At 50.9% G+C, this 19,872-nt stretch overlaps 1 protein-coding gene across 19 annotated transcripts in view; it reads right to left on the bottom strand.

The window, feature by feature from the left end:
- Positions 1 to 19,872, bottom strand: part of LOC138349576 (electroneutral sodium bicarbonate exchanger 1-like) — a 287,070-nt gene that overhangs the window by 247,449 nt on the left and 19,749 nt on the right. For all 19 annotated transcript variants that reach the window (XM_069333338.1, XM_069333316.1, XM_069333339.1 and 16 more), the window contains exon 2: positions 1,274 to 1,303. The gene's annotated coding sequence lies outside the window, so the exon portion shown is untranslated. The remainder of the gene's footprint in view (positions 1 to 1,273; positions 1,304 to 19,872) is intronic.

Genomic DNA, 19,872 nt, shown 5'->3' with positions numbered 1-19,872 from the left:
CCACCACTGTTATACAGTACACTACCATGACTACTACAGTTACTGTCCCTCCACCACTGTTATACAGTACTCTACCATGACTACTACAGTTACTGTCCCTCCACCACTGTTACACAGTACACTACCATGACTACTACAGTTACTGTCCCTCCACCACTGTTATACAGTACACTACCATGACTACTACAGTTACTGTCCCTCCACCACTGTTATACAGTACTCTACCATGACTACTACAGTTGCTGTCCCCCCACCACTGCTATACAGTACTCCACCATGACCACTAGTACCCCCACCACTGCTATACTACTATTTCTTCTGCAATATTATGAAACGTATTTGATTACCACTATCAATACTAAATATTTTATTACGCACCATAAATACGTCAGTGCGGGAAGAGCATAACGAAACACGGCACAATGAATCCGTAGAGTTTATAGGTCTGTGTGTGTCACCTCACCCATCTCCCGCACTACATCACTGAATGCCCAGTTATTAGACCTTTCAGACCAGTTGGCATGAGGTACCTGGAGCTTTGCAATTACTTTATTCACTCTCGTATTCTTGAAGATATCCTCACAGTATACCCAAAATTTGCTAGTGCAGGCTATTAAACACATGGCCCTGTATGACTAACCATCCTGCGAGATGGGGACTTGTATTATCACTGCTACCTTATTCAGTCTTGTGGTGTTGATATTCTCAAAATGCATCCGGAGTCTGCCAGTGCAGACCGCTTATCACATGCCTCTGTATGACTAACCATCCTGTGTGATGGGGATTTTTTAGCATCACCTAGTTAGCTTCTTTTTGACACACTGTACCCCACTTCATATAGTCTGGGTAGCTGCACTAATGCAGATGTACCTAATATGTTAATAATAAAAAAAAAAAACTCACCCAAAACTTTTGTACCATGTCACCTCATCCAATAGAGTATATGTACGAAGAATTTGTGTGTAAATTAAGTCTTTGAAAATGTAATACGAATTACGAAACGCGTTCAGGCGTCAGACAACTAAAAATTGAATTTTTGGAGAATTGTTTTTTTTATTACCACCGACAGTGAAGAAAAACATAAGAAATATTGAGAAAATTCGTGTTAGAATTATTAATCTTATCTTTTCGGTCATATTCAACAACATATATATATATATATATTGTGTTTACATGAATGAGAGGAGGAATAAGATGATGTGCGGTGCGGCAATATGAACTATAAGGTGAGAGAGCCCAATGGTTGCCACCAAGGCAGTGCTCGTCCACTCACCGTTATTGGTGTGACGTCTCTTCTCCAACTCTGAAAAAGAGACAATAATATGTAACTAAAATAGTAAGTAATACGTGTCTACCTTCAGTCTACCTTCAGTCTACCAGAAGAATACCTGGAGTCTCCCAGAAATCAACCTGAAGGATACCTAGAGTATACAAAGGTTGCAACACTATCTCAAAACAGTTTACCCCCCCTCTCCCCCCCCCTTCCTCCCTCCCCTGGTGGCATCCATCCACCACCCCAGCATCTGTGTTCCAGTACCTGGCACCTGGCACCTGGCCAGACGCTCTTGGTGCCGGGGGGCTGTGGGAGGAGGTCCTGTGTCGTCTGAGGAGTGGGCGGGTGGCGGGCCCTTTGTGGGCTGAGGGAGGAGGTCCTGTGTGGTCTATGGGGGGTGGGGCGGTGAGGACTGTGGGGGGGAGGGGGAGCTGTGAGGACTGTGGGGTCACGACGGGGTCCAGGTCAAGCAAGAGACACTCTCCGCGGTACAGGGTGGGGGGGGGGAGGGGGAGCTGTGAGGACTGTGGGGTCACGACGGGGTCCAGGTCAAGCAAGAGACACTCTCCGCGGTACAGGGTGGGGGGGGGAGCGGTGAGGACTGTGGGGTCACGACGGGGTCCAGGTCAAGCAAGAGACACTCTCCGCGGTACAGGGTGGGGGGGGGAGGGGGAGCTGTGAGGACTGTGGGGTCACGACGGGGTCCAGGTCAAGCAAGAGACACTCTCCGCGGTACAGGGTGGGGGGGGGCTGTGAGGACTGTGGGGTCACGACGGGGTCCAGGTCAAGCAAGAGACACTCTCCGCGGTACAGGGTGGGGGGGGGGAGCTGTGAGGACTGTGGGGTCACGACGGGGTCCAGGTCAAGCAAGAGACACTCTCCGCGGTACAGGGTGGGGGGGGGCTGTGAGGACTGTGGGGTCACGACGGGGTCCAGGTCAAGCAAGAGACACTCTCCGCGGTACAGGGTGGGGGAGGGGGAGCTGTGAGGACTGTGGGGTCACGACGGGGTCCAGGTCAAGCAAGAGACACTCTCCGCGGTACAGGGTGGGGGGGGGGGCTGTGAGGACTGTGGGGTCACGACGGGGTCCAGGTCAAGCAAGAGACACTCTCCGCGGTACAGGGTGGGGGGGGGGGCTGTGAGGACTGTGGGGTCACGACGGGGTCCAGGTCAAGCAAGAGACACTCTCCGCGGTACAGAACAATAACCACCACCATTATAATTAACAACTGATTATGTAAATAACAACAATTATTTCCATAACTCAAGTAAATTACTTGTGTTATGTAAATATTTACATAGCACAAGTAAATTAGTACTATTAAAGGTAACAATAGTCAATTGGTTCAACCACCACTACCACCATCACCACCACTACCACCATCATCACCACTACCACCACCATCATCACCACCACCATCATCACCACCACCACCACCACCACCATCACCACCACCACCACCATCATCACCACCACCACCACCATCACCACCACCACCACCACCACCACCACCACCACCACCACCACTACCACCACCACCACCACCACCACCACCACCACCACCACCACCACTACCACCATCATCACCACCACCACCACCATCACCATCACCACCACCACCACCACCACCATCACCACCACCACCACCACCACCACCACCACCACTACCACCATCATCACCACCACCACCACCATCACCATCACCACCACCACCACCACCACCACCACCACCACCACTACCACCACCACCACCACCACCACCACCACCACTACCACCACCACCACCACCACCACCACCATCACCACCACCATCATCACCACCACCACCACCACCACTACCACCATCATCATCACCACCACCACCACCACTACCACCATCATCACCACCACCACCACCACCACCATCATCATCACCACCACCACCACCACCACTACCGTACCTGAACCATTTGTGAGCTGTTTGCTGGAGTAATAGAGGTGAGGCTAACCACCCTTGACCTAGATCCTCTCAACCCATTTCTCCCCCTTCCCTTCCCCCCACACACCGCCCCTTACTGTCCCTCCCCCCCCCCCACACAGCACCCCACCACCCCCCACCACCACCACCACCAGTGCAGGGGACCACTGGTGTGTGCTGGTGTCAACCGTCAAGCCAGGTAAAGTATGGGAGGCGGACATACAAGAGGGAGGCGCCAGCCCTCTGACACAGAAACAGTAAATTATCCACATTACCGGTGGGACCTGAGCGTCCCCCGCGGCCCGCGCTCTCTATACTCCTCCAGGGAGTGACCCCCTTCCTTACCCCAGCCATGGGCAGGGGTAGACACACCAGCCATGGGGAGGGGTAGACACACCAGCCATGGGGAGGGGTAGACACATCAGCCATGGGCAGGGGTAGACACACCAGCCATGGGGAGGGTGTTGGAGAACACTGACTGTCATGGGAGGGTGTTGGAGAACACTGACTGTCATGGGAGGGTGTTGGAGAACACTGACAGTCATGGGAGGGTGTTGGAGAACACTGACAGTCATGGGAGGGTGTTGGAGAACACTGACAGTCATGGGAGGATGTTGGAGAACACTGACAGTCATGGGAGGGTGTTGGACAACACTGACAGTCATGGGAGGGTGTTGGACAACACTGACAGTCATGGGAGGGTGTTGGACAGCACTGACTGTCATGGGAGGGTGTTGGAGAGCACTGACTGTCATGGGAGGGTGTTGGACAGCACTGACAGTCATGGGAGGGTGTTGGACAGCACTGACTGTCATGGGAGGGTGTTGGAGAGCACTGACTGTCATGGGAGGGTGTTGGAGAACACTGACTGTCATGGGAGGGTGTTGGACAGCACTGACTGTCATGGGAGGGTGTTGAAGGGCACTGACAGTCATGGGAGGGTGTTGGAGAACACTGACAGTCATGGGAGGGTGTTGGAGAACACTGACAGTCATGGGAGGATGTTGGACAGCACTGACTGTCATGGGAGGGTGTTGGAGAACACTGACTGTCATGGGAGGGTGTTGGACAGCACTGACTGTCATGGGAGGGTGTTGGAGGGCACTGGGAGGGCGTGGGAGGAGAGGGCCGCCGCCTCCTGGAATACCAGACGCAGCTCGCTCTCTCCCTCAGACATCACTACTTTAAAACTGTGTCCGGCTGGCACGGGTGCCTGCAGGTGCTGGCACTGTGACAGGTGGCACTGGTGCCTGCAGGTGCTGGCACTGTGACAGGTGGCACTGTGACAAGTGGCACTGGTGCCTGCAGGTGCTGGCACTGTGACAGGTGGCACTGTGACAAGTGGCACTGGTGCCTGCAGGTGCTGGCATTGTGACAGGTGGCACTGTGACAAGTGGCACTGTGACAAGTGGCACTGGTGCCTGCAGGTGCTGGCACTGTGACAGGTGGCACTGTGACAGGTGGCACTGTGTCAGGTGGCACTGGTGCCTGCAGGTGCTGGCACTGTGACAGGTGGCACTGGTGCCTGCAGGTGCTGGCATTGTGACAGGTGGCACTGTGACAAGTGGCACTGGTGCCTGCAGGTGCTGGCACTGTGACAGGTGACACTGTGACAAGTGGCAATGGTGCCTGCAGGTGCTGGCACTGTGACAGGTGGCACTGTGACAGGTGGCACTGTGACAGGTGGCACTGTGACAGGTGGCACTGTGACAAGTGGCACTGGTGCCTGCACTGTGACAGGTGGCACTGTGACAGGTGGCACTGTGACAGCTGGCACTGTGACAAGTGGCACTGGTGCCTGCAGGTGCTGGCACTGTGACAGGTGACACTGGTGCCTGCAGGTGCTGGCACTGTGTCAGGTGGCACTGGTGCCTGCAGGTGCTGGCACTGTGTCAGGTGGCACTGGTGCCTGCAGGTGCTGGCACTGTGACAGGTGACACTGGTGCCTGCAGGTGCTGGCACTGTGTCAGGTGGCACTGGTGCCTGCAGGTGCTGGCACTGTGACAGGTGACACTGGTGCCTGCAGGTGCTGGCACTGTGTCAGGTGGCACTGGTGCCTGCAGGTGCTGGCACTGTGTCAGGTGGCACTGGTGCCTGCAGGTGCTGGCACTGTGTCAGGTGGCACTGGTGCCTGCAGGTGCTGGCACTGTGACAGGTGACACTGGTGCCTGCAGGTGCTGGCACTGTGTCAGGTGGCACTGGTGCCTGCAGGTGCTGGCACTGTGACAGGTGGCACTGGTGCCTGCAGGTGCTGGCACTGTGACAGGTGACAGGGGGTTCCCAGGGACGGAAGACTCCAGAGGTGACAGAGAGGTGACAAGACCCGCTGACATTTACAGTGGTGACAAACTCTTTAAGTATATCTGACCTTTGACACCAGACACAATGATCTCCCTCCCGCTCCCTCCCTCCCTACCCCATTACACTCCCTTCTCTCCCTCATTACCCTCCCTTCTCTCCCTCATTACCCTCCCTTCTCTCCCTCATTACCCTCCCTATCCCACTGTCCTCACATCTCTCCCCCTGGCCACACCTCACACCTCTCCTCCCACACTTACTCACCACCTTCCCTCCCACACTCACTACTCACCACCTCCCCTCCCATACTCACTCCTCATTCACCACCTCTCCCGTTCTTCATAAAACATTGTGTGGTGGAGACAAAGAAGGAGGGAGTGAGGTGGAAGGAGGGAGGTGGAGAGAGGTGATGGAGGGGGAGAGGAAGAGCAGAGTTAGAGAGAGAGAGAAGAGGTAAGAGAGGAGAGTGAAGGAAGTAGAGGTAACACTGGCCATCAGCCAACACTGTGTTGGGAGCCTCACTTATCTGGTAACATTTACCCAAAATAAGGACGGAAGCCTCCCCCACTATCTCTCTCAATGGCTCAACATTTACCCACCGTTTACCCATTACCCAAGGGGGTGTAAGGCAGTAACGCATTAATTCAATGTTAATCCGTTTACCTGTGACCGTAAGCGCGGGATCCCGGCATGAACCAATTAGTACAAGCTTGGAGTAATGTGTTCAGTATTATGGTTCCACTAATTCTTGACCCAAAGTGGGGGTTCATAAGCCATACCTACCACTGTAATTTGCTTGTACTCGGTTTCCAGAGTTCTTCTACTCCCATAAGCCGGGATTGGGACTATGTTGGTCCTGGGAGGACTAAATGGGTGTTGTGTGTGGGAGGGGCGTGGGCCCCCCCATGTCCCTAACATCCCGGGTGGGGCGGCCCCCCCGCGGGAACCTGGTGGTGGTGCCCCCCCCTCCCCGGGGGTGTTTGTGGCGCCTCTACCACAACACTGTAGTGACGCTTCTCACTACACACTCACACACGCTGGGGAGGCAGGGCAGCAGGCTGGGGAGGCAGGACATCACGCAGAGGGTCAAGGGGTACCATACAGACACAACACAGAGAGTCAATGTGAGGAAGAATATATCAGAGTGGACGGGTGTGTCAAGTGGGTACCAGGGAGCCCCAGGGGTGGGTCCATGAACCTAGTGTAGGCCAGGTACAAGACAATCACTACCAGGGCTCGTCATACCTTAATATTTACAATTGACACAAACTGATAAACCGACTAAGAGCAAGATATTTCTTTTTTTATTTATATATACAATAGTTCTCACACTCTTGTACAGCCACCAGCACGCATAGCGATTCGGAACAGGTCCTTAATCCTAATTTTCCCTGGAATACGACCCGCCAAATCGTTTAACAACCAGGTAACCATTCACTGCTGGGTGAACAGAGGCTACAGTTAAGGATTGGCGCCCAGTCAATCCTCCCCGGCCAAGGATACGAACCCAGGCCAAAGCGCTCTGGAAGCACCAGACGAGTGTTTTACCAGGACGGTCCACGGGTACTGGTGGAGTAAGACGGGGATATTACTGGGGGATGTGACTCAGGCCGCGCGGGGTGCTCCGGCGGCTGCTGCTGCTGGCTGACCCAGGTGAGTACCAGCCTGGTGAGTACAGTCAGGTGAGTACAGTCATGTGAGTACAGCCAGGTGAGTACAGCCTGGTGAGTACAGTACAGGTGAGTACAGCCAGGTGAGGACAGTCAGGTGAGTACAGTCAGGTGAGTACAGTCAGGTGAGTACAGCCAGGTGAGTACAGCCTGGTGAGGACAGTCAGGTGAGTACAGCCAGGTGAGTACAGCCAGGTGAGGACAGTCAGGTGAGTACAGCCAGGTGAGTACAGCCTGGTGAGGACAGTCAGGTGAGTACAGCCAGGTGAGTACAGCCAGGTGAGTACAGCCAGGTGAGTACAGCCAGGTGAGGACAGTCAGGTGAGTACAGCCAGGTGAGTACAGCCAGGTGAGTACAGCCAGGTGAGGACAGTCAGGTGAGTACAGCCAGGTGAGTACAGCCTGGTGAGGACAGTCAGGTGAGTACAGCCAGGTGAGTACAGCCAGGTGAGGACAGTCAGGTGAGTACAGCCAGGTGAGTACAGCCTGGTGAGGACAGTCAGGTGAGTACAGTCAGGTGAGTACAGCCAGGTGAGGACAGTCAGGTGAGTACAGTCAGGTGAGTACAGCCTGGTGAGGACAGTCAGGTGAGTACAGCCAGGTGAGGACAGTCAGGTGAGTACAGCCAGGTGAGTACAGCCAGGTGAGTACAGCCTGGTGAGGACAGTCAGGGACTGCACTCTTTGTCAATTTGGTCGATTCAATTTATTATTTTGTAAGTGGTGATCATGTCTTTTTCTATTATCTTGTAGTTGTCGCATATTTAACGCCTGTAGCCTCTCTTCTTCACTCTTGTTGTTCAGGTCTGGAAGCATATGTGTGTGTACTCACCTAGTTGTGTTTGCGGGGGTTGAGCTCTGGCTCTTTGGTCCCGCCTCTCAACCGTCAATCAACTGGTGTACAGGTTCCTGAGCCTACTGGGCTCTATCATATCTACATTTGAAACTGTGTATGGAGTCAGCCTCCACCACATCACTGCCTAGTGCATTCCATTTATTAACTACTCTGACACTGAAAAAATTCTTTCTAACGTCTCTGTGGCTCATCTGGGTACTAAGTTTCCACCTGTGTCCCCTTGTTCGTGTCCCACTCGTGCTGAAGAGTTTGTCTTTGTCCACTCTGTCAATTCCCTGAGAATTTTGTAGGTGGTTATCATGTCTCCCCTTACTCTTCTGTTTTCCAGGGTTGTGAGGTTCAGCTCCTTTAGCCTTTCCTCGTAGCTCATTCCTCTCAGTTCTGGGACCAGTCTGGTGGCATACCGGTGAATCTTCTCTAACTTCGTCTTGTGTTTAACTAGGTATGAACTCCAGGCTGGAGCTGCATACTCCAGGATTGGTCTTTCATAAGTGGTATACAGGGTCCTGAACGATTCCTTACACAAGTTTCTAAAGGCAGTTCTTGTGTTGGCCAGTCTAGCATATGCCGCTGATGATATCTTTTGATGTGGGCCTCTGGGGACAGGTTCGGTGTGATATCGACCCCCAGATCTGTCTCTCTATTTGACTCTTGCGGGATTTCACCTCCCAGATGGTACCTTGTGTTCAGCCTTCTGCTCCTTTCGCCTAATTTCATTACCTTACACTTTACTGAGTTGAACTTTAGCAGCCATTTTCTAGACCATTCCTCCATGTGTGTGTGCGTGCGTGTGTGCGTTTGTGCGTGCGTGCGAGCGTGCGTGTGTGAGTGTGTGCGTGCGTTCGTGGGAGCGTGTGTGCACGCGTGCCTGCGTGCGTGCGTGCTGCGCGCGTAAATGGGAGCGTGCGTGCGCGCCAAATCAATGTTCCACTTTGGCCAATTGTCAAGGAAATGTTGTGTACCCAGGTATGAAGTTATGCAGACATGTCTAAATCTCCATCACAACACTGGGCTCCCGCCTCCATATATATATATACACACACAAACAAGCACACTCCCCCTACAAAACATGCACATACAAACAAACAAACTCCATTACAATCACGTTTCCTGTCCAGAGCAAGTGAGAAGCATCGCACGTGTGGCAGGTGGGAGGCGTGACGTCACGCCAGCGTCACGCCCGGTGTTGCCAGGTCTCGCCGCCTCACAATAATAATAATAATAATACTATTATAATAATGTTTACATATAAATAATAATATGCACGGGTTATATTACTTTGTATTGATACGTGGTATTGATACGTATGTGGAAAAATGAGAGCAAATATTGGAGAGAGGTGAGGAGTTGAAGTGGATCATATTATTTATTAAGACGTCAGAGCGCGGGTCGACGTATATTGCCGCCACTCAGCCAATAACATTACCTTAAGTACTGTGACGCTCTCCTGAAGTACACCACTAAGGTATGTGCTCTATTTCGCGACACTCGCTCACTCAGGGTAAACTCTCAAGGGTGTATCCAGTGACTACATAAACAGCCATGCCTACGAGGACCTGGCTAAGCCTACTAGGCTTGCTTCCCCCGACAACTGCGACCATATCAACAGTATAGGAGGTCTACAGCAGTATGACCTTCAACAAGTGCCCCAAGACGGTAGTGTAGACGTCGGCCACAACCCCCAAGACACAATACACCAGCACAACGTCCAGGACAATGTCTTTCCGAAATCTCGGTCATTTGTATGCATAGCACCTACGTCAGACCTTCTCTTAAGTATGCAGCCAGGATATGAAACCCGCTCACAGGGGAAAAAACACAACAGGAATGACTGAAAGAAATGCCACGAGGCACTTTCCGGAGCTGAGAGGACCGAGTCACGTGGAGACATGAGGAAAGTGGACCCCGCCATTATGGAGGAGCGAGGGAGTGAGGACAGGATAACCTCACCAGATTATAATGACTCTCGACACAGTAACATCGCTCCTGGGATGTGCTGAACCAAGGACCATAGTTGGAAACTAGAGACAAATGAGCCACAGATGTGGTGAAGAACTTCAGTGTTCAATGTACTCTCTGTGTTCTCCTATCCCTTCTCTCCCTGTCTCCTTACCTCTAATTTGGTTCTCTCACATATATTTCTCCTTTCCTTTATTTAATTTTGTGTTAAGTCTCTTTCCCTTCCCAGCTTGGTGTCCCGTAGCCAGCCTCTAGCTGCGTTTTCCATACTTCATTTCTTTCACAGATACCTCACATTCCCTCACCTCACCTCACATCACTTCCCCTCACCTTTCACAGACACCACACATTCCCTCACCTTTCACAGACATCTCACAATTCCTTGCCTCATATCTTGCCTTGTTAAGGTTGTCTTCATATTCCATCTGGGTGTCAACGTGATAAGGGTCGAGGGTAAACGTAACGTCGGCACTTTTGTCTATTGTCATGAGTGTCTGTGTGTGTGTGTGTGTATGTGTGTGTGTTGCCTTACCTTGCCATGATTTCGGGGCTTAGCGTCCCCGCGGCCCGGTCCTCGACCAGGCCGTAGACTTATTTGTGGGAAATTAGCCATTGAATTAAACTAAGCGCGTCTGGAAGGCGGAGCTAGTGGCAGATTTGGGCCCCTGCAAGCACATCTATATGAGTACACGCACACTACGCTTGAGTGAGAGACTAAACGACATGAATCATCATTTTGAGACAATGAAGTGACTCGAACCCGCGTTCTGGTGAATCCCAGACACACGGCCCAACCAACGCGGCCATCATGGTACAACACCCGACCAACCCGCAACTGTTGAACTTGTTCCTCCAGCCACCTGGAGAAGGAAGCTCTCTGGATACTGCGCACTACACTGTGTAGCCCCACTACCAACTCCTTCCTGAATATAAGCAAAGTCAAACCAAACAAAAAGGTACTGAAAGAAACTACGCTGGAAACTACGCCACGCTGGAAAAGAGAGGGGAAAGAGTCACCATAATTACCACATACAAGATACTTCTACGACGCGGACAAAATACGTCAATTTCTCCTGCTATTAGTGTAAAGCTCCCCGCGGCGTCCCATACATCTCACCCCCTTATTGGGCCTGATGGCAGACTCATCTCTATGATTGGTCACTGACCTCCCACGACACATCTCTCCCTATTGGCGGAGGGTGGTCCCGGCGCGGAGAGCGCACCAATCAGCATCCAGCAGCTGGAGCCAGTATCTGGTTGAGGGCGGAAGCTGTCGGACGGGAGTAAGGAGGTCAAGAGGTAAAGATCCATGAAGCTGAGGTGATCTTCTCATCTCTCCTCACTCCCCTTCCCCCATCCCTTGTTGAGGGATGGGGATGGGGGACCGCCCATCCCTACACGTTACGCTTACTCTCTCATCTCTTCTCTCTCATGGTAAAGTATTATGCTCCCTCCCTTCCTCGCGCCGCGGCCACCGCCACCCGCCAACACTGCCGGCGACCCCGCCACCACGCAGCCATCATGGAAGGTGGGACTGTATGCTCACACCTCCCTCACTGATAAACATTAACACAGGATGCATCGGGGAAGGTGGGGGAGGGGAGCACCGCCCCCCATCAGCTGACACATCACAACACACGTCACTCACTAACTCCCCGCCCAACACCTTAAGCCCCTGAGTCAAGAGGGATAACATTCTTTTCATGGTTATCAGCAAGCCCTCCCTCACCCCTCTCCCCCTCCCCCTTTGTTCCCCCAGGGTGGCAGGGTGAGTGGCAGGTGGCGCGGCAGGTGGCAGCGTGCGCGGCACCTGACGGGTGGCAGCGTGCGCGGCACCTGACGGGTGGCAGCGTGCGCGGCACCTGACGGGTGGCAGCTGACTCTTTCTCAAGGAAAGAAAGAACACAGGGATTTGGAGAAGTGAAAAAGCAGTGGGTTGGAAAAACCAGTGTTCCAGCATCCTAAACCACTGTGCGACCTTACCATCCCTATAGGCGCGTCTCCGTCAGGATGTCTAAATGATCAAGTATCAAACTACGCAATAGATAATTATATACGACCATTTGAAGTACTCAATGAACGCTTCCCGGAAACGTAATTTGCACAAGAGTTAAGCCCTAGCCAAACCGACACCTCGCCAGGACTGACAGACCCAAGTGGAAGTGGCAGTGGCAGGAGAAGTGGGGGAAGAAGTGTAGGAAGCGGGTGAGGTGAGAGCCACACACACACAGTCAAGATATCACCATAGATAATAAGGACAGCAACCCAAGTAATGTTCAGTTTCCTTGCGATAATATTTAATTCCTCACTGGAAAAGAAAACGCTTCCATTTGGAAGCGTTTTCTTTTCCTTTACATTATATTTTCTTAACAATAACTGTTGGAAGACGGTTAATGTGAGCCTCCCTCCAGGTCAGTCTCCAGGAGAGACTGACCTGAAGCACCTCGCCCTCGTCACTTACTCCAACTAAACTTTATCTTAAAACATCTCCATGAATTTAGCGAATGAAAATTTGCTTGATAAATTGATAGAGGATTGAGACATACTGAGATAACAAGTGAGGAAGTAATGAGACAACTAGCGTCACTAGACGCAACTAATGATATTTGAGCAGACAATGTATCACCATGGATGGTAAACAGCTCTTGCACACGTCCTCACTATACCTCCAGCTCTGATATTTAATGATTAAAGGATGTGTTCTCCAGCTAGTGGAAGAAGGTATATGTGGTACAAAAGAGACACGGAAGGTGATAGGGAGGAGGCAGTTAACTACACACCAACAGACTCACTACTTGTGTAAAGGAGGAAATGTAGATGTTTATCTCTCAGAATGTTCAGTAATATGTTTATTGTTTGTGATGTGTGTCTATGTATGTATTAACACGATGTACTGAACGGGGTGAGAATAGCTTGAGCTACCTCATCTCTTTGTGTGTATTTTACCTCAATAAACTTATTTCAATTTCAATTTCAATTTCAAACAGACTAACTAACAAGCATACCCTGTAAATTACTCGGAAGAATAATAAAGATAAGATTAGTATAACACCTAGTGATGACTGGGTGTGTAAACAAACCCCAACATGGCTTTAACATATTATATCCTACCAGAGGAACCTACTGGAGTTGTATGTCCGGGTAACCTAAAATAGTATGGCAGAGAAGGTTGGGCACACCTGCCATTATTGATCGCCAAAAACACTTACGACACAGTACGACACAAGAGACTGCTACGTAAACTTGAGAGACATGTTTAAGTGGAAGAGCGAAGAGAACTGACAGGTGTTAAGAGAGTATCTAACAGACAGGAGTCAAAGAGTCACAGAAAGAGGACGGAGAGTTGGACTGGCAGAGAGGGTAACAAGCGGATTCCCTCCAGGATCGCTGTTAATTAAGGATCAATACCATTTTTCATCTATGTTAATGACCTGACTAGAGCGATTGAGCTTTACATGTTGATTTTTGTAATCAATGCAAAATTAATGAGAAGAGTCGAGACAGAGGAAGATTAAAAAATACTCCACGATTACTTAAACAAATTGCAGAAATGGTTGCTGGATTTCAACACCGGCAAGTGTGATGTGATGAAGGGAACAGGTGGAGGAGACTAGAAGAACAGTACACAAGGAATGGGGAACTACATCCACGTAACGACTACAGAAGAAGCCCTGAGAGTGAACATAACACCAAGCCTAACTCAGGAGATATATATTAATAGGATAACATCAGCAGCATACCCAACACAGGCAAACATCAAAACATCATTCAGGAACCTAAATAAAGAGACATTCAAACCACTGTATCTTGAGGTTATCTTGAGATAATTTCGGGGCTTTTTAGTGTCCCCGCGGCCCGGTCCTCGACCAGGCCTCCACCCCCAGGAAGCAGCCCGTGACAGCTGACTAACACCCAGGTACCTATTTTACTGCTAGGTAACAGGGGCATTTGGTGAAAGAAATTCTGCCCATTGTTTCTCGCCGGCGCCTGGGATCGAACCCAGGACCACAGGATCACGAGTCCAGCGTGCTGTCCGCTCGGCCGACCGGCTCCCGTAAACCGGCTGTAGACCACCTACGTGAGACCAACCCTAGAGTATGCTCCCATCCAGGAGCCCAAATTTCCAAAAGCAAGTAAGGGAACTGAAAAAGGCACAGAGGTTTACAACTGGGCTCGTCCAACAATTACGCGGGATGGAATATGAAAACAAAGAGAAAGGACATGTGATAGACACAAAATATTTAAGAGTGGAAAAAGAGGAACTGTTGGTAAGTAATATCAAAGAAACAAGGGCATGGAGGGAAACTTGAGAAGAAACATAAGCCATGAAGATGTTCAAAGTTGGCTTAGCATGATTGTAGAAGGAAAATTACATGAAATAACCGAGCAGGTCGTAAAAGCGAATTCCATTCATAATATCAAAATCACATACGATAGAAAAAAAATGTCAGGAGTCATTATATTACACAACCGGTGGCTACAATATGGAGTCCAAAAGCTAAAGCTCGATCCTGCAGGTACAAATATGTGAGTACACACATAAGAAACAAAGAGAAAATGTAAATATATTGAGCTCATCATCAAAACAGATGACCATCGGGTCCACAAGGTGTAAGTACGACTTATTAAACTCTACAACCGTCAGTATTTAACTCACAGCCAACTTGATCATGAGAAGGAAGGAAACAATCAGGAGAAAGCGCCAAGCCATTACGACCGTATAGCACTGGGAAGGGGCTAGGATAAGGATTTGGGTTAGGTCGGGAGAAAGGAATGGTGCCCAACCACTTGGAAGGTCGGGGATTGAACGCCGACCTGCATGAAGCGAGACCGTCGCTCTACCGTCCAGCCCATGTGGTTGGGCAACTTGATCATAGTCAAGGCAACCCGTCTTCAGACCAAGTCCATTCCATCCACCGGTCGACCCCAAAGACGCATTCATCAATTTTAACATGCTGTTTATTCAAAACAGGAATTTTCTCAAATATATATTAGTAATAATATATATTAGCATAGTGTGCATATTTAGGCACTGGTTAGGTTAAGTTCTGTTGGCGAGTATTTATATTTGTAGTACGTGTGTGAAGTAATTACCACAAGAAGGCACCAAGCCGGGGTACGTGTGTGAAGTAATTACCAAAAGAAGGCACCAAGCCGGGGTACGTGTGTGAAGTAATTACCAAAAGAAGGCACCAAGCCGGGGTACGTGGGTGAAGCATTTACAGCGTTGGGGTTCGGGCGAAATACGTCAGTGAAGCACTTGTTCCGGAAGTGTTCGAACGTCATCAGTTGTGAGTCGTGTGTAAACTGTTTTTCATTCCTAAACACCTGGGGGTTTGGCGGGTGGATGGAATCACTTTTGGGTCTTTGTTTGGAGGACGGACTGCCTCGACCAGCCCGTCCTCATAAACAAAGACCCAAAGTCCATTCCATCTATCCGCCAAATCCCCTGTTTATGAATGAAAAACGGTATACGCACAACTCACAACCGATTTTGTTCGAACATATCCGGAACAAGTGCTTCACTGACGAATTTTGTTCGAACCCCAACGCTGTAAATGCTTCACCCACGTACTACAAATATAAATAATCGCCAACAGAACCTAACCTAACCAGTGCCTAAATATGCACCCTATGCTAATATATATATTAATAATAATATATATTTGAGAAAATTCCTGTTTTGAATGAACAGCATGAACCCCACAGACGCATTGACGAATGCGTCTGTGGGGTCGACCACTGGATGGAATGGACTCTGTCTCAGGACGGGTTGACTGTAAACACTCACTAAATCAGGGTAACTAGGACACCTTATCTGACTTTCTCTAGTCCTAACTATGCTTAAACCCACAATATATAATAATATTAATTTATGTTTCAGTTAATTAGCCAGTCAAACTGGCTAATTAAAATCTACGTAAGTCAGTATTTGACTTATATCTTGGGCTTGAGGATGCAGGGTTATTTTGAGATGATTTCGGGGCTTTAGTGTCCCCGCGGCCCGGTCCTCGACCAGGCCTCCACCCCCAGGAAGCAGACCGTGACAGCTGACTAACACCCAGGTACCTATTTTACTGCTAGGTAACAGGGGCATAAGGTGAAAGAAACTCTGCCCATTGTTTCTCGCCGGCGCCCGGGATCGACCACGGGACCACAGGATAACAAGTCCAGTGTGCTGTCTGCTCGGCCGACCGGCTCCCTGAGGTAAGCTAAGGTAAGGGAAGAGTGAGGTAAGTGACCACAACACTTAAGTCACTGACACTTATACTAACAAGTGGAACAACGTGTCTTACAAGCCAAACGAAAGTAAATATATAGTACATAGTGCACATATATATTATACACACGGCATATATTATACATACTCTAGTATATATGCTATATGATATAGCGTATAGTATATATATTTTTGTGGTAAATTATAACTTGAGAGACATAAATATTGTAGAAGAGGAGAGAGTGGTAGAGGCAGGCGACGGAGGCAGCAGGTGGGCGTGTGGGTCACACCCTGACGGACGCCGCTCGTCACGCCGCCAAATATGCCATCCATCATAACTGATTCATTACAAAATAATCAGCAGGAGACCCACCTTCCCCTCCCCGGGGCCCAAGAGCTAAAGCTGTACCTTGCAGATACAACAGGTGGGTACAGAGCCAGGTGGTGGATGAGGTGGGTGCCTCCCACCTACCAGCGCCCACTGGCGGCAGCAGCACGCAACTGGCCACTGACATCATGTCAACATTACACGCAGCTAAATCAAGTGAAAAAATATATATTTATTTTGACGTGTGATTTAGATTATGTGGAGTAATTTGTGAATATCCGTCAGCTGGTGACATTGGCCCCCGGGGCCCAGGGAGTCGGGGTCCCCGCCCCCTGGTGTGTGGCGTCAGGTGGGGCGCTCCTGCCGCCAGGCTGATTGACTGCTGAAGGTGGTGACAGACAGACTCTCCCTCCTGCCACCACCACCACAAGCCTCGTCCCCTCTGCCACCACCACCACAAGCCTCGTCCCCTCCCCCACCACCACAAGCCTCGTCCCCTCCCCCACCACCACAAGCCTCGTCCCCTCCCCCACCACCACAAGCCTCGTCCCCTTCCCCACCACCACAAGCCTCGTCCCCTCCCCCACCACCACCACCACAAGCCTCGTCCCCTCTGCCACCACCACCACAAGCCTCGTCCCCTCTGCCACCACCACCACCACAAGCCTCGTCCCCTCTGCCACCACCACCACAAGCCTCGTCCCCTCCCCCACCACCACCACCACCAGCCTCGTCCCCTCCCCCACCACCACAAGCCTCGTCCCCTCTACCACCACCACAAGCCTTCGTCCCCTCCCCCACCACCACCACCACAAGCCTCGTCCCCTCCCCCACCACCACCACCACCACAAGCCTCGTCCCCTCCCCCACCACCACCACCACAAGCCTCGTCCCTTCTGCCACCACCACCACCACAAGCCTCGTCCCCTCCCCCACCACCACAAGCCTCGTCCCCTCTGCCACCACCACCACAAGCCTCGTCCCCTCTGCCACCACCACCACCACCAGCCTCGTCCCCTCCCCCACCACCACCAGCCTCGTCCCCTCTGCCACCACCACCACAAGCCTCGTCCCCTCTGCCACCACCACCACAAGCCTCGTCCCCTCTGCCACCACCACCACCACCAGCCTCGTCCCCTCCCCCACCACCACCAGCCTCGTCCCCTCTGCCACCACCACCACAAGCCTCGTCCCCTCTGCCACCACCACCACCACCAGCCTCGTCCCCTCCCCCACCACCACCAGCCTCGTCCCCTCTGCCACCACCACCACAAGCCTCGTCCCCTCTGCCACCACCACCACAAGCCTCGTCCCCTCTGCCCCACACCACCACCAGCCTCGTCCCCTCCCCCACCACCACCAGCCTCGTCCCCTCTGCCACCACCACCACAAGCCTCGTCCCCTCTGCCACCACCACCACCACCAGCCTCGTCCCCTCCCCCACCACCACCAGCCTCGTCCCCTCCCCCACCACCACCACAAGCCTCGTCCCCTCTGCCACCACCACCACCAGCCTCGTCCCCTCCCCCACCAGCAGGTGTAAGGGATGCAACTTGCAGGAACACCTGTTGGGGACCATACACCACTAATCTTGCAGGCAACTATCCTCCGCACCTAACTCACCAGGGGACACTGCCGCCCCCTAGTGTGGTACTGTAGCCGCCCCCTAGTGTGGTAGTCTAGCTGCCCCCTAGTGTGGTACTCTAGCTGCCCCCTAGTGTGGTAGTCTAGCTGCCCCCTAGTGTGGTAGTCTAGCCGCCCCCTAGTGTGGTAGTCTAGCCGCCCCCGCATCTCTGGCCCATATTTATGAGACAAACACACATAGCGAGTCTCCCACAGCCCTGGTGGCTTGGGGCCTTGTAGTTCCTCTGGGCTCTATATAGACTACAGGTGCACTCTCCCACACCACCACCAGGGGAGGTGCAATATTATTATTATTATCAGTAGTAGTAATGGTAATGTTTTCTCAACTATAACAATAATATGTTAGATATGTATGTATAATAATATGTCTCTGAATATGTTAGATATTAAGTCACTGCACATCCTCTCATGTGTTCTCTATATATTTAAAACTCTGAATTGTAACGTCATTCCTGACCTTAAAACCTTCCTAGAAGGTTGTAACAGAACCCATGAGCACCACACCAGAAACAAATACCTATTTGATATTCCAAGAGTACGACTTAGTCAAACTAGAAATTCTCTACAAATCAAGGGACCCAGAATGTGGAATGACCTTCCCAATCATGTCAAAGACTTTACCTCTCTCAACCAGTTTAAGATGAAAACTAAGTACTACCTAATTAACTCCATGTAACCTACCTTACCCCTAAATGTCAACCCATGTCTTACTATTTTTTAAAAAATGCTGTTTGTTGACCAACTTGTATATTGACTATTTTCTACCATGTTCCCCCCTTTTTTATCTTTTATTTTTTTTTTCTTTCAACGCAATTTATACTTTAAGCTCAATTACTTTTAAGTTTTAGTCTAAGTGTTTTCCCCCACCTCACCTTGCCCGAAACGCTCTGCGTACTAGTGGCTCTAGGTAATGTATGTACCACCTCTATCTTTAAATCCAACAGAATGTTTGTAACTCTGCATCTATGTATGTACTTTCCTGAATAAAATATTATTGTTATTATTATTATTATTATTATTATTATTATTATTATTATTATTATTAATAGGTTAAAAACCCACTCTTGTGTATATGTGAAATTTATGTAAGAAATTTACCCCAAGTCTTTCACACTGTCCTGAGTGTTTTGTGAAGGTCTGAGTGTGTGGTGAGGACCAGACTTACATCTTAACGTCATAATCTATTGACTAGACGTCGAGAGTTTAGTCTGGTCCTCACCGCACACTCAGACCTTGACAAAGCACTCAGGAGAGTACTTTGTGTCCAACACACTGTAGGGCGTGTGGTGTGGTGTGGGGGTGGGGGTGTATCCTGGGGGAGGTGACTGGTGTGGGTGTCCACACACTGTAGGACGTGGTGTGTGGGGGGGGGTGTATCCTGGGGGAGGTGACTGGTGTGGGTGTCCACACACTGTAGGACGTGGTGTGTGGGGGGGGTGTATCCTGGGGGAGGTCACTGGTGTGGGTGTCCACACACTGTAGGACGTGTGGTGTGTGGGGGGTGTATCCTGGGAGAGGTGACTGGTGTGGGTGTCCACACACTGTAGGACGTGTGTGGGGGGGGTGTATCCTGGGGGAGGTGACTGGTGTGGGTGTCCACACACTGTAGGACGTGTGGGGGGGTGTATCCTGGGGGAGGTGACTGGTGTGGGTGTCCACACACTGTA

The sequence above is a fragment of the Procambarus clarkii genome, chromosome 29, assembly GCF_040958095.1.
Source record: "Procambarus clarkii isolate CNS0578487 chromosome 29, FALCON_Pclarkii_2.0, whole genome shotgun sequence".
Taxonomy (NCBI): Eukaryota; Metazoa; Arthropoda; class Malacostraca; order Decapoda; family Cambaridae; genus Procambarus; species Procambarus clarkii.
Note: the sequence above shows the minus strand (reverse complement) of the source record. Positions and strands in the feature narration are given on the sequence as shown.